The sequence below is a fragment of the Budorcas taxicolor genome, chromosome 15, assembly GCF_023091745.1.
Source record: "Budorcas taxicolor isolate Tak-1 chromosome 15, Takin1.1, whole genome shotgun sequence".
NCBI lineage: Eukaryota > Metazoa > Chordata > Mammalia > Artiodactyla > Bovidae > Budorcas > Budorcas taxicolor.
This window is the reverse complement of record NC_068924.1, coordinates 74,006,702-74,019,413: the sequence shown is the minus strand read 5'-3', so window position 1 is coordinate 74,019,413 and position 12,712 is coordinate 74,006,702. Positions and strand designations below refer to the sequence as shown.

The 12,712-nt window shown below is 39.8% G+C and overlaps 1 protein-coding gene across 5 annotated transcripts in view; it reads left to right on the top strand.

Annotated features, from left to right (window-relative positions):
- PHF21A (PHD finger protein 21A) overlaps positions 1-12,712 on the top strand; it is a 186,256-nt gene that overhangs the window by 95,666 nt on the left and 77,878 nt on the right. The window contains exon 1 of one of the 5 annotated variants that reach the window (XM_052652712.1): positions 9,733-9,810. The exons of the other annotated variants lie outside the window; for them this stretch is intronic. The gene's annotated coding sequence lies outside the window, so the exon portion shown is untranslated. Of the gene's footprint in view, positions 1-9,732; positions 9,811-12,712 lie in introns of those variants that run through there. 5 annotated transcript variants of the gene reach the window in all.

Genomic DNA, 12,712 nt, shown 5'->3' with positions numbered 1-12,712 from the left:
TAGAGACAATGGAGATTAGAGAATCATCAGAACAGCAGGTTAAATCTTAGAGAAATCCTTAACTCTTATATAAGTAAATCACAGACGAAAAATAGATGAGTAGCAGAACTAGATGGTTAACATCAAAGTGAAATAATGGCACCCCACTCCAGTACTCTTGCTTGGAAAATCCCATGGACGGAGGAGCCTGGTGGGCTACAGTCCATGGGGTCACTAAGAGTCGGACACGACTGAGTGACTTCACTTTCACATTTCGCTTTCATGCATTGGAGAAGGAAATGGCAACCTACTCCAGCGTTCTTGCCTGGAGAATCCCAGGGACGGGGGAGCCTGGTGGGCTGCCGTCTCTGGGGTCGCACAGAGTTGGACACGACTGAAGCGACTTAGCAGCAGCAGCAGTAGCAGCAGCAGAACTAGATGGTTAACATCAAAGTGAAACTTAGTATTAAGTGACGAGCAGTGACTTGCATTTTTTTTTCAATGAAAGAGAAATGATACTGCTTATTACCCATGGAAAGCAAAGGAAGGCACTTTTTTGGAAGAAAGAGGACTATTAACGAGAAAAGGAAGTTAGAAGAGAGTGAAGATAAAAAGGGAGGAAAGAAAGGAAAGTTTTGATAGCCTAGACAAGTCAGTGGGAGAATTGGGAAAATCAGAGAAAATAATAATTTGATGGGAGGTAGATTTATGCCTAGGTCCAGTCTATCATTGGACTATTGGTAATCTAACTATTACCAATCTAATGGTCCCTTTCATGTATGCTTAGATTTGGGGTAATCTTTTCCAGTTATAACTGTCATGCACTTATCAGCATATCAACATTCAAAACAAGACACTTTTGAATGTGGAAGCAGTTTCAGCTGGTGCAGTTGCCTGGAGATAAGGTAAAGAGATAGGGAGCTAGGAGTCATGTTCATATTTGAGAAATTTCATAACTTCTGGAGGTAAATAGGACCAAAGAGGATAATAGTTTTTTGCTGCTTGTTTTTGTTTTTAGCTATTCATTTATTTATTCGTCAGCACTGGGGCTTAGTTGTGACATGTGGGATCTGGTTCCCTGACTAGGGATTGAACCCAGGTCCCCTACATTGGGAGCCTCTGGACTACTAGGGAAGTCCTGAGGATAGTGTTTTATATTCTAGATGATCAGATGGTCTGAGACACAAGAAGAGCAGGAAAAAAGGGAAAGTGGGAGCCAGCTCTGCCAAGGGCCTACTTTTAAAGGCACAGCCACAGCACCCACGCCTAGAAAGGACTCTTACCTCCTGCGCAGAGATGGGTGCTCCCCACTGCCGCTGCGTGCAGACCAGTCAAGCAGTGTCAAAGCCAGCTCTCTTGCTCCTTGTGGCAGTTCTAATGAAAAATTGGTTTGCTGCAGGATAGCAGCAGGCACTTCAGGGAATTCTAGTGTCGTCCCCAAACATGTCACAGGATCTTACTCTACACATGCAATATGTGTGAATGAAATGCCATGTCTGAGAATGTCAACAGACAACACAGGAGGACATTGGGAAATGACATCACTGATGCCACAAAATAGGGACCAGACCCCAGAAAAGGCAGTCATATTTCCCATCAGAGTATTTATGAATGGCAAAATTGCCTGTTTGCTAGTAGTAGTAACTAACCAGAATGAATAAAATGGAGTTGGAGAAGACTTGCTCTCACTAGAGTAGCTTTGCTTATCAGAGTTTGCTTGAGTTCCCCTCATTCAGGTCAAGCAGTCTCTTCCAAAATGATAGCCCCAAAAAAGGGAGTTAAAATGTAGGGATTAATGATATGTCCTTAAAGGAAAAAGATTTGAAATGCTGTGACATGATGGTTAAGTTTATCAGGAACCCTGAAAGTCGAGCACACTGGTTTTCCTGCTTTTTCTGGTTATTTATCCTTTGCTACCTAGGAAATGTGACCCATATTTCAGTGTCATGCTAGCATTTACAGAGCAGAGTGCTATTTAAGTCTCAAGCTGAAATACAAAAAATAAAAGAGCCAGTCAAATCCAAATCGGCGACGAGACTCAATTTCATTACCAGGATTGGAATGTAGTCTGACTGCCTAAGTTAATACAAAAGTGAAATGTTTAGGTCTTGAAAAAGTTAGTTTTGGTGGATAAAGTGCAATTTATAGCATCAATAAGAGCATGATACTCCGTAGTACCAACTCAAGAACTTACTTGGGAGTATACCAGAATGCCTTTAAACTCCTCTGATACCTACTTTCAGCAGAAGTTGTCTAGAATTGGTCATATCCAAGTACTGTGTGGGCCTAGTTCATTCCTACTTAGTTTTTAAAGGCTGTATACAGGCATGTATATTTATCAATAAAAGTTAGCTTCTAGGTTAGTCTAAATCTCAAGTGAAAACAGTTGAGATTGATTTGATGTTATGCTTAATTTTGATATGACTTTGTTTGAAACTTAGATCCTACAGTCATCAAAAAGTACCTTTCCTGCCAAGTTTAAAAGCTGACAGTCTTTTCTCCCATCTCCTGGAACACATTAAAAAGCAGTTCTTTCTTTGCCTCTTCAGAGAAAATAGAGCAGAAACCAATAACTGAGAAATTAGCATCCACAAAAGTTCGAAAATGGGAGTATGTGAGTTTCAGTCTCCAAATTTTTTTTTTTTTTAAGCAAAAAACCCAAAGTAGACTAAGCTTCCAGAATCGGAAAGTCTTATTTTACTCTCCCTTTCTTTTTCTTGCCTTATTTTTGACCAAATGAGTTTGTCTTTAAACACAATTTTAGCTTCTTACATGATTTGTGTGTTCGGCTGCTTACAGTGATGATACATTGATTTTGTCATAAAACGTCTTGCACTGGATTGCATTGCCCTGAGATGTTATTTTAGAGATTGGTGGTGTGCATCTGTGAGAGTGTGGCATGGTATGCAGTAAGCAGTGCCATTAAGCCAGTTATCACCATCTGCTCCTACCTGCAGTCATTCTCAGCACAGCATCATCATTTTTTCTACAAGCATCAATTGCTGTCTCAGTTTCTGTTGGTTTTTTTTTTTTTCGGTTTGGTGTCTGTTTCAGGATTTTGTTCAGGTTTGTCAAATTGTCTTTTTCGGAGTCATGTGATATATACTTGTAATTCTGTGAAATCTCTTCCATGAGAAATTGAGTCAAATATGTTAGTGAGATTTTTAAAGGCACATAAATTAAATTATACACTGATGGCCATTTCAGCATAGCTGTTTTTTCTCTGAAGTGACAAGAGATGAAGTCTTCTGACAATTTTCTTTCAATTTTAGGAAGATGCATTTATTTTTCCCCTATAGATTGCCCAATTAGAAAAAGTTAAACGGTAATAGTGTGTGAGAAGGCAATGGCACCCCACTCCAGTACTCTTGCCTGGAAAATCCCATGGATAGAGGAGCCTGGTAGGCTGCAGTCCATGGGGTCGCTAGAAGTCGGACATGACTAAGCGACTTCACGTTTACTTTTCACTTTCATGCATTGGAGAAGGAAATGGCAACCCACTCCAGTGTTCCTGCCTGGAGAATCCCAGGGACGGGGGAGCCTGGTGGGCTGCCGTCTCTGGGGTCGCACAGAGTCGGACACGACTGAAGCGACTTAGCAGCAGCAGCGGCAGCAGCAGTGTGCATTCTTCTGAAGATAACAGTGAGCTTGAGTCCAGACTTTCAGGATACCCAACTAACAGGTCTTGAGGGCATTCTTAGGTGTTATATTTTGATGTCTTTGTAAGGAAGCTTTAACCATAGGACACAGGTTTGATCCCTGGGTCAGAAGATCCTCTGGAATAGGAAATGGCAGCTCGCTTCAGTATTCTTGCCTGAAAAAAAGCATTTCATGGACAGAGGAGCCTGGTTTGGGCTGCAGTCCATGGAGTGGCAAAGAGTTGGATATCACAGCACAGCACAGAATAAGCATAGGACATATTTCTAAAACCCCTACAGCTCGCTAGAGTAATTAATTTAATTAGCCAAAATAGCAAAAAGAATTTTTTTGCACTAATTGAGATTTGAAAGTTATAGAGAAAAAGTACAGCAGCATACAATTCAGGCAGTTGATAGCCTTATCCTTCTTTATCTGATGGTCTTTTCTTTTGAACCCTGGTTACTTTTAAGGAGAAGATTAGTTTTTCCTAACCAGTACACGTTTATAATTAACAGTTTTCAGGGACAAACCCACTTGCATTTTGATCTGTATAATCTTTGTTAATTGCATAGAAATTAGAAATAAAATAGTATAGTAAGGATAATGATTTCTTTCCCAGTTTAGTTTTGGGGTTTTTTCAATAGAGCAAATCTTGACATGTTACTTAAAAACCTGGAGCTTTTCATTGTCAAGAATTTCATCTTGCGAAACAGCTTCATAGAACACCACCACTGCAGACAGAGTAGACAGAGAATCTGCAGTCCACACCCACAGGGCAAGAAGGGAATAAATCCAAGTACTCTGTGCAAGCAGTGGGGTGTAGTCTTGATAGCTTTCAGTATACTCTGACATCTTCTGCCTCTTTCTTCATTCTTAGCGCTAATAAAAATCTCATTTGTCACTGTACTAGAGCTATAGGATAGCAAATGTATCATTTAAAGATTACCAGATGTACATGTTTTGGATGTAAAAGTCTAGTTAACTTTTCTATATAGCTGTATACTTTCTTTGTACACATGTTTATTTAAATTGATTTTTGCTGCTTTTTATAGACATTTATCTCCAAGATAGCCATAAGGATCACACTCAGGGAATTTAAGATTGATGATTTTCTCTAATAGCGTACTTCTCAGACTATCTGTGGAAAAGCATCTGTTTTTAAACTTCCAATTCATCAATAAAGTTTTTATGATATATGACAAAATGGATTACTAGAAAAAATGAAATTTCAAAAAACATCATATGGACAAAGCACAGGCCCAGTTGCTTTATTATTAAACAGACATAAAATTACTGTCCCATTTCTCTAAACATTTCTAAATGTACATTCTCAAGTTTTATACTTATCTCACTACTTATCATTAATAGTTTACAGATCAGCATGGGCCCATGGACTATACTTTTGGGTAGCACTAATCTCAAAATCACATTTCCCTAGTAGGTGACCACTGTATTCTTTAGAAGGCTTTGTATTTTTAATCTAAGATCCAGTCAAGAATCACACATTGCATTTGGTTGCCATTTTTCTTTGATTTTTAATCTACAACAGTTTCATGGCCTTTTGCGGGGGGGGGGGGGAGGGGTGCATGGAGGGGAAAGGGGAGAGGTACATTGTTGAAATTTTTGAAGAAAAATCAGTTTTGGGGAAAATGATAGGTGATCACTAAGGGTGACCAGAAGGTGAGGGTAAAGATGGAATGATCTTCAGGCTGAGCCTGTGGCCTGGTTGCAGCACTGAATGTCCTGAGATCTTGATTTATCTGATTTAGCTCCTCATGATTAAATCCACATTAAACATTCTTGGTTTAAGAATACTTCTTACACTACTTTATGCCTTTATCACAGGAGGGCATAGCATGACCATTTGCCCCATTATCAGTGATGCTGAGTTTGATGAACGGTTGAGGTAGTCTCTGTTTTGTTATTTTTTTTAAGTGCTACGGTTCTGCATTCTAGATGATAGAATCATGCAGTTATTCTATTCAGTTTAACAAGCATCTGTGAGGACTACCAGCTTCCAGGCAATGGGCTACTGAATGCTTAGGACCTGGTTTCCTTGTTCTCAGGTCACTGGTAGCATAGAAGAAGAGAGAGATGTATAACATACAAATTGAAATACAAAGTAGATTATGGTACGTGCCTTTATAGAGTTATAAACAGGGTGTTCTGCAAACATAGAGAAGGAGATATTAATCCCGAGTAGGGAATTAGGAAAAGATTTGTGTAAAAAGCAGTGTTTGTTTTAGGTCTTCAGGAATGAGAGGTGTATAGACAGGTAGGAGAGGTGTCTGAGGGAAAGGAAGAACTGATTTAAGCAAAGGTACAGAGGCAGGAAGAAGCGTTTCAAGCATTTCATTTATCAAGCAGATAATTCAGAGTGGCTGAAGGAATGAATGAAGTACAATTGTTAACAGCCTTTAATGCCTCACCTAGGAGTCTAGGCTTTATTCCATAGTTACTGGGTAGAAGATACGGGAAATTTTAAGCAGAGAAATGACATGGTGAGATCCCTTTTTGAGAAAGTATTCTATCAGCAAAGGGACCTATGTGCTCTAGATGGGAGAGATACCAGTTAGGAAAATGTTACAAATTGTCCTAGTAAGTGGCCTGACTCACGGCAGTGGCATAGAAGTGCAAGACAGTGCAAGGGCTAATTAGGCATAAAAGTGAAGGAGTGGTTAGGGTTCCCAGCTTGAGCTATTAGGGTGTTGTTAAGATAGGAAACTGCAAGGCAGGAAGACAGGGATGCATTTGGTCTTGAGCTAGCCAACTCTTCAGTGTTGGTGAAGCAGTAAGGTATCTATCATATAATTTATTTATGTGTGTGTGGGGATTCAGGAGAGGCCATGACTATTAGGTAGGTACCTTATACTGTTACCTCACTTAATATTCACAGTAGCCTTGTAAGGTGTAATAGATACTGCTGTCCCCATTTAAGAGGTGAGTAAACAGATTGAAGTTAATTAACTTGCCTGAGACCATACAGTATGCTAGTCGTAAGGACCAAAATTCTATCTATGGTCTTCCATTGTCTGATAAGGGAGATTTTGAATTTGATTTTGAATGAAGATAACCAAGGAAATGAGTGTAGAGAGGGGGATAAAGAGGGTCTAGGATAGGAACTTTAAAAAGTATATGACTGTAAAAAGATCTAAGCCTAAAGGAACTTTCAGGGCTGTGGGAACGAGCAACAACTAAATAATTGCAAGTAATAGTGATCGGTGAACAGAGGATCCCAGGAAGAGCATGGTCAACAGTGCACTTGTGCGAAGAAGTCAAGGAAGACAAAGATTTGAATAGCTTTTGAGGGAAATTGATAGATGATCACTAAGGGTGACCAGAAGGTGAGGGTAAAGATGGCATGAACTTCAGGCAGAGCCTGTGGCCTGGTTTAAGGATTCTTTCCAGTGGTAATAAGCAGGTCAGGTATAAGGATTGTCAAGTTCAAAAAAAAAAAAATAGTGCAAGGGAGAGTGTAGTGGAAGTAGTTCAGTGTAGATCCCAGGATGTAGGGGAAGTACTGACGCCATGACCGAGTGTCTGCCAGTGGAGACAGAGTGAAGGACCGACAGTGTTTAGCTTGCTTCTAATTTTTATGTACAAGGTTTTAAAATTAATTTTATACTAAAGAAGCTTTAATCTTTCTTTTTTGTTTTGGTATGCTGCATATATGGTTTTTAAATTAAAAGAAGTAAAAAATTCATAGTAATTCCTTTATTTTGAAAGTCAATCAGTGAATAAAAACTGCTCTAAGACTCTGCTATGCCAGACTCATGGGCATCCACATTTTTTGCTTTGGGAAAACTTTGTTAGCTGAAGACATTGCCTGAAATAACATCTCTATTCTATAGAAGTCAGAAAAGAAAAAGGATCTCAGCCAAAACTTTCATGACTTTAGAAATGAAAAGCAATGCTTAGTACCAAGTGGGAGATGTCTTGAAATCCTAGTCTTCGAGAGCCAGGAAGTGTCTTAAGAATTGCAGTTTTATTTCAGTAGGTGATTCATTGACTTAAACACCCTACTACCGGTCAGCTAAGAAGTAAAGTTACCAGTTGAAACAGTTTATTCTTGCCTTCAAAGAGTTCACAGTCTAGTGGGAAGGTCAAAGACCCCCAGTAACTCCATGAAGAAATTTAGTAAAAATGCTCAAATATTTGTTGAATGAATGAAAAAACCCATATTTTAATAGATATCCTCAGGCCACATAGTTTTAAAACTAAGTGACTGATTATATCAGTATAATCCAATAGAACTATCAAATGCTTTTCTAATATAATCAGTATTTCAAAATAACAACAGCAACAAAGAGTTTAGTGATAAAGGGGAATGAGAAATATGCTTTAGTGGATGCCCATTTTCTTTTGGGCCCTCTACTTGTCACACATTTCATTGTCACCTTTCAGGAAAGGAGGAGAGAACAGCAGCTTGGGGAGAGAGAGTGTGTTTGTTTTCTTATAGACGAGACCAGAGCGTGCTTGTTGATAGTTGGAGGGAAAGAAGCCAGTGAAGAGGGAGATACTGTTCACTGTCTGGTTATGTCTATTGCTCCAGTGCGCCTAGCAACTCAGTCTAAGAATCAACTGGTCAACTGTATCACCCCCGTCCTCTGGGTTGGGGGTGGGGGTTGTTAGGGGAGGGGAACCATAAACTTCCAAAATAGAGGTGAAACAGAGGTCAGTTCAGTTCAGGCACTCATTTGTGTCCAACTCTTTGTGACCCCATGGACTGCAGCACGCCAGGCTTCCCTGTCCATCACCAGCTCCCAGAGCTTACTCAAATTCATACCATCGAGTTGCTGATGCCATTCAACCATCTCATCCTCTGTCGTCCCCTTCTCCTTCTCCTCAGTCTTTCCCAGCAGCAGGGTATTTTGCAATGAGCCTGTTCTTCGCATCAGGTGGCCAAAGTATTGGAGTTTCAGCTTCAGCACCAGTCCTTCCAATGAGTATTCAGGACTGATTTCCTTTAGGATGGATTGATTTGATCTCCTTGCTGTCCAAGGGACTCTCAAGAGTCTTTTCCAACACCACAGTTCAAAAGCATTAATTCTTCGCCGCTCAGCTTTCTTTATAGTCAAACTCTCACATCCATACATGACTACTGGAAAATCCATAGCTTTGACTAGGCGGGTATTTGTTGGCAAAGGAATGTCTCTGTTAATGTGCTGTCTATGTTGGTCATAGCTTTCCTTCCAAGGAGTAAGCGTCTTTGAATTTCATGGCTGCAGTCACCATCTGCAGTGATTTTGGAGCCCCCCAAAATAAAGCCTGTCGCTGTTTCAATTGTTTCGCCATCATTTGCCATGAAATGATGGGACTGGATGCCATGATCTTAGTTTTCTGAATGTTGAGTTTTAAGCCAACTTTTTCACTCTCCTCTTTCACTTTCATCAAGAGGCTCTTTAGTTCTTCTTCACTTTCTGCCGTGGGTGGTGTTACCTGCATATCTGAGGTTATTGATATTTCTTCTGGCAATCTTGATTCCAGCTTGTGCTTCATCCAGCCCGGCATTACTCATGATGTACTCTGCATATAAGTTAAATAAGCAGGGTGACAATGTACAGCCTTGATGTACTCCTTTTCCTATTTGGAATGAGTCTGTTGTTCCATGTCCAGTTCTAACTGTTGCTTCCTGACCTGCATACAGATGTCTCAAGAGGCAGGTCAAGTAGTCTGGTGTTGCCATCTCTTTAAGAATTTTCCAGTTTGTTGTGATCCACACGGTCAAAGGTTTTGGCATAGTCAATAAAGCAGAAGTAGATGTTCTTCTGGAACTCTCCTGCCTTTTCTATGATCCAGCAGATGTTGGCAATTTGATCATTGGTTCCTCTGCCTTTTCTAAATCCAGCTTGAACATCTAGAAATGCATCGTTCATGTACTGTTGAAGCCTGGCTTGGAGAATTTTGAGCATTACTTTGCTAGCATGTGAGATGAATGCAGTTGTGCAGTAGTTTGAGCATTCTTTGACATTGCCTTTCTTTGGGATTAGAATGAAGACTGACCTTTTCCAGTCCTGTGGCCACTGCTAAGTTTTCCAAGTTTGCTGGCATATTGAGTACAGCACTTTCACAGCATCATCTTTTAGGATTTGAAAGAGCTCAACTGGAATTCCATCACCTCCAACTAGCTTTGTTCGTAGTGATGCTTCCCAAGGCCCACTTGACCTTGCATTCCAGGATGTCTGGCCCTAGGTGAGTGATCACACCATCATGGTTATCTGGGTTATGAAGATCTTTTTTGTATAGTTCTTCTGTATATTCTTGCCACCTCTTCTTAATATCTTCTGCTTCTGTTAGGTCCATACCATTTCTGTCCTTTATTGTGCCCATCTTTGCAGGAAATGTTCCTTGGTATCTCTAATTTTCCTGAAGAGATCACTAGTCTTTTCCATTCTATTGCTTTTCTTTTTTTTTTTTGCATTGATCACTGAGGAAGTCTTTCTTATCTATCCTTGCTGTTCTTTGGAACTCTGCGTTCAGATGGATATATCTTATTTTTCTCCTTTGCGTTTACCTTCTCTTCTTTTCTCAGCTATTTGTAAGCCCTCCTCAGACAGCCATTTTGGCCTTTTTGCATTTCTTTTTCTTGGGGATGGTCTTGATCACTGCCTCCTATACAGTGTCACAAACCTCTGTCCAATTGTTCTTCAGGCACTCTATCAGATTGAATCCCTTGAATCTGTTTTTCACTTCTACTGTATAATTGTAAGGGTTTTGGTCATACCTGAACGGTCTAGTGATTTTCTCTGCTTTTCAATTTAAGTCTGAATTTGGCAATAAGGAGTTCATGATCTGAGCCACAGTCGCTCCTGGTCTTGTTTTTGCTGACTGTATAGACTTCTTCATCTTTGATTGCAGAGAATATAATCAATCTGATTTTGGTGTTGACCATCTGGTGATGTCTATGTGTAGAGTCTTATCTTGTGTTGTTGGAAGAGGGTGTTTGCTATGACCAGCATGTTCTGTTGGCAAAACTCTGTTAGTCTTTGCCCTGTTCATTCTGTACTCCAAAGCCAAATTTGCCAACAGTCTAGGTGATTCTTGACTTTGTACTTGTTGCATTCCAGTCCCTTATGATGGAAAGGACATCTTTTTTGGGTGTTAGTTCTAAAAGATCTTGTAGGTCTTCATAGAACCGTTCAACTTCAGGTTTTTCAGCATTACTGATTGGGGAATAGACTTGCATTCTGTGATATTGAGTGGTTTGCCTTGGAAATGAACAGAGATCATTCTGTCATTTTTGAGATTGCATCCAAGTACTACATTTCAGACTCTTTTGTTGACTGTGATGGCTACTCCGTTTCTTCTAAGGGATTCTTGCCCACAGTAGTAGATAAAAATGGTCATCTGAGTTAAATTCACCCATCCCAGTCTATTTTAGTTCACTGATGCCTAAAATGTCAATGTTTTTGCTTGCCATCTCCTGTTTGACTACTTGCATTTTACCTTGATTCATGAATCTAACATTCCAGGTTCTTATGTAGTATTGTTTACAGCATTGGACTTCACTTCCATCACTACTCTCATCCACAACTGGGTGTTGTTTTTTCCTTGGCTCCATCTCTTCATTCTTTCAGGAGCTATTTCTCTACTCTTCTCCAGTAGCATATTGGGCACCTACTGACCTGAGGATTTCATCTTTCAGGGTCATATCTTTTTGCCTTTTGATACTGTTCATGGGGTTCTAAAGGCAAGAATATGGAAGCGGTTTGCTGTTTCCTTTTCCAGTGGATCACATTTTGTCAGAACTCTCCACATGACCCTTCTGTCTCGGGTGGGCCCCACATGGCATGGCTCATAGTTTCGTTGAGTTAGACAAGGCTGTGTTCCATGTGGTCAGTTTGATTAGTTTTCTGTGACTGTGGTTTTCATTCTGTCTGTCCTCTGAGACACATATATATTTTGACCTCTTGTTCTCGAACTTCTCTGGGCCAGGGCTTTGCACAGTGGCTTAGGAAACCTGCTGTTTCTTCCAGAGTCAAGACTGTTTTTATTTTTGCTTTATGATTGTTGTTGACTTGCAGCATTATGAATTACCAAAAGATGAGACCCAAAAAAACATACTCCAGATTTAATTTTGAGTTAATCCACACTGCTTTTCCCAACAACTTTGTAAAGCAGAAAAGAATTTAGGCCTTAGAATCAGAAATCATAGATTTGTATCCTGGCTTTCCTGGTGGCTCAGAGGTTAAAGCATCTGCCTCCAATGAGGGAGACCCGGGTTCGATCCCTGGGTCAGGAAGATCCCCTGGAGAAGGAAATGGTAACCCACTCCAGTATTCTTGCCTGGAGAATCCCATGGTCAGAGAAGCATGGTAGGCTACAGTCCATGGGGTCGCAAAGAGTCGGACACGACTGAGCGACTTCACCCTTCTGTCTTGTAATTGTGTAATTTTATAGATGGATCACTAAATCTCCTTGAGCTTTGCTTTACTCTTCTTTAAAATAAGTATCTTCACAGGATTGTTGTGAGGTATAAATAACAATATATTTAAAAGAAAAGCCTTTTTAAAACCATATCAGTTACAGAATGCTGACATTTTAAAAATAGTTGTGTATCTTAGACTTGTACTATACCTGATCTCAGGTGACTTAATCATTGAATTATTAAATCTCCATTATTAATTTTCTTTACAAATGCTCAAGAGACTGCTTTGTGAGTATAAATCAGGAGAGAGCTTTCGTTTTCACCTTTAGAAGATTATCCTTATTCCTGACTCTCACACTAGGCATGTTTTTCACCATTTTAAAGTCATTTATTAAGTGACTAAATTAATTTTCCTTAGACATCCCTAAATTTTTTGGTTCTGGGCTAGCAGCAGGAATAATCTTTTATCAAAAGCCTAACAAATTAGTATATTTATTTAGTGAAAACACTGAAGTTTGGAATGATTCGTTGTAAGGCTGAACTCCCTTCCCCAGAATGTAAAGTGACTGATAGTCCATCTCGACTTTCAAGGTAACACTGAGCATGTAATTGTACAGCCCAGAAAAATACAAGGTTATGGAAAGGTTACACTAAATGAAATGCCCTTATCCTTAGGAATCATATGTTCCGAGTCAAAAGACAAAATCATGTAAAACATTGAGCAAG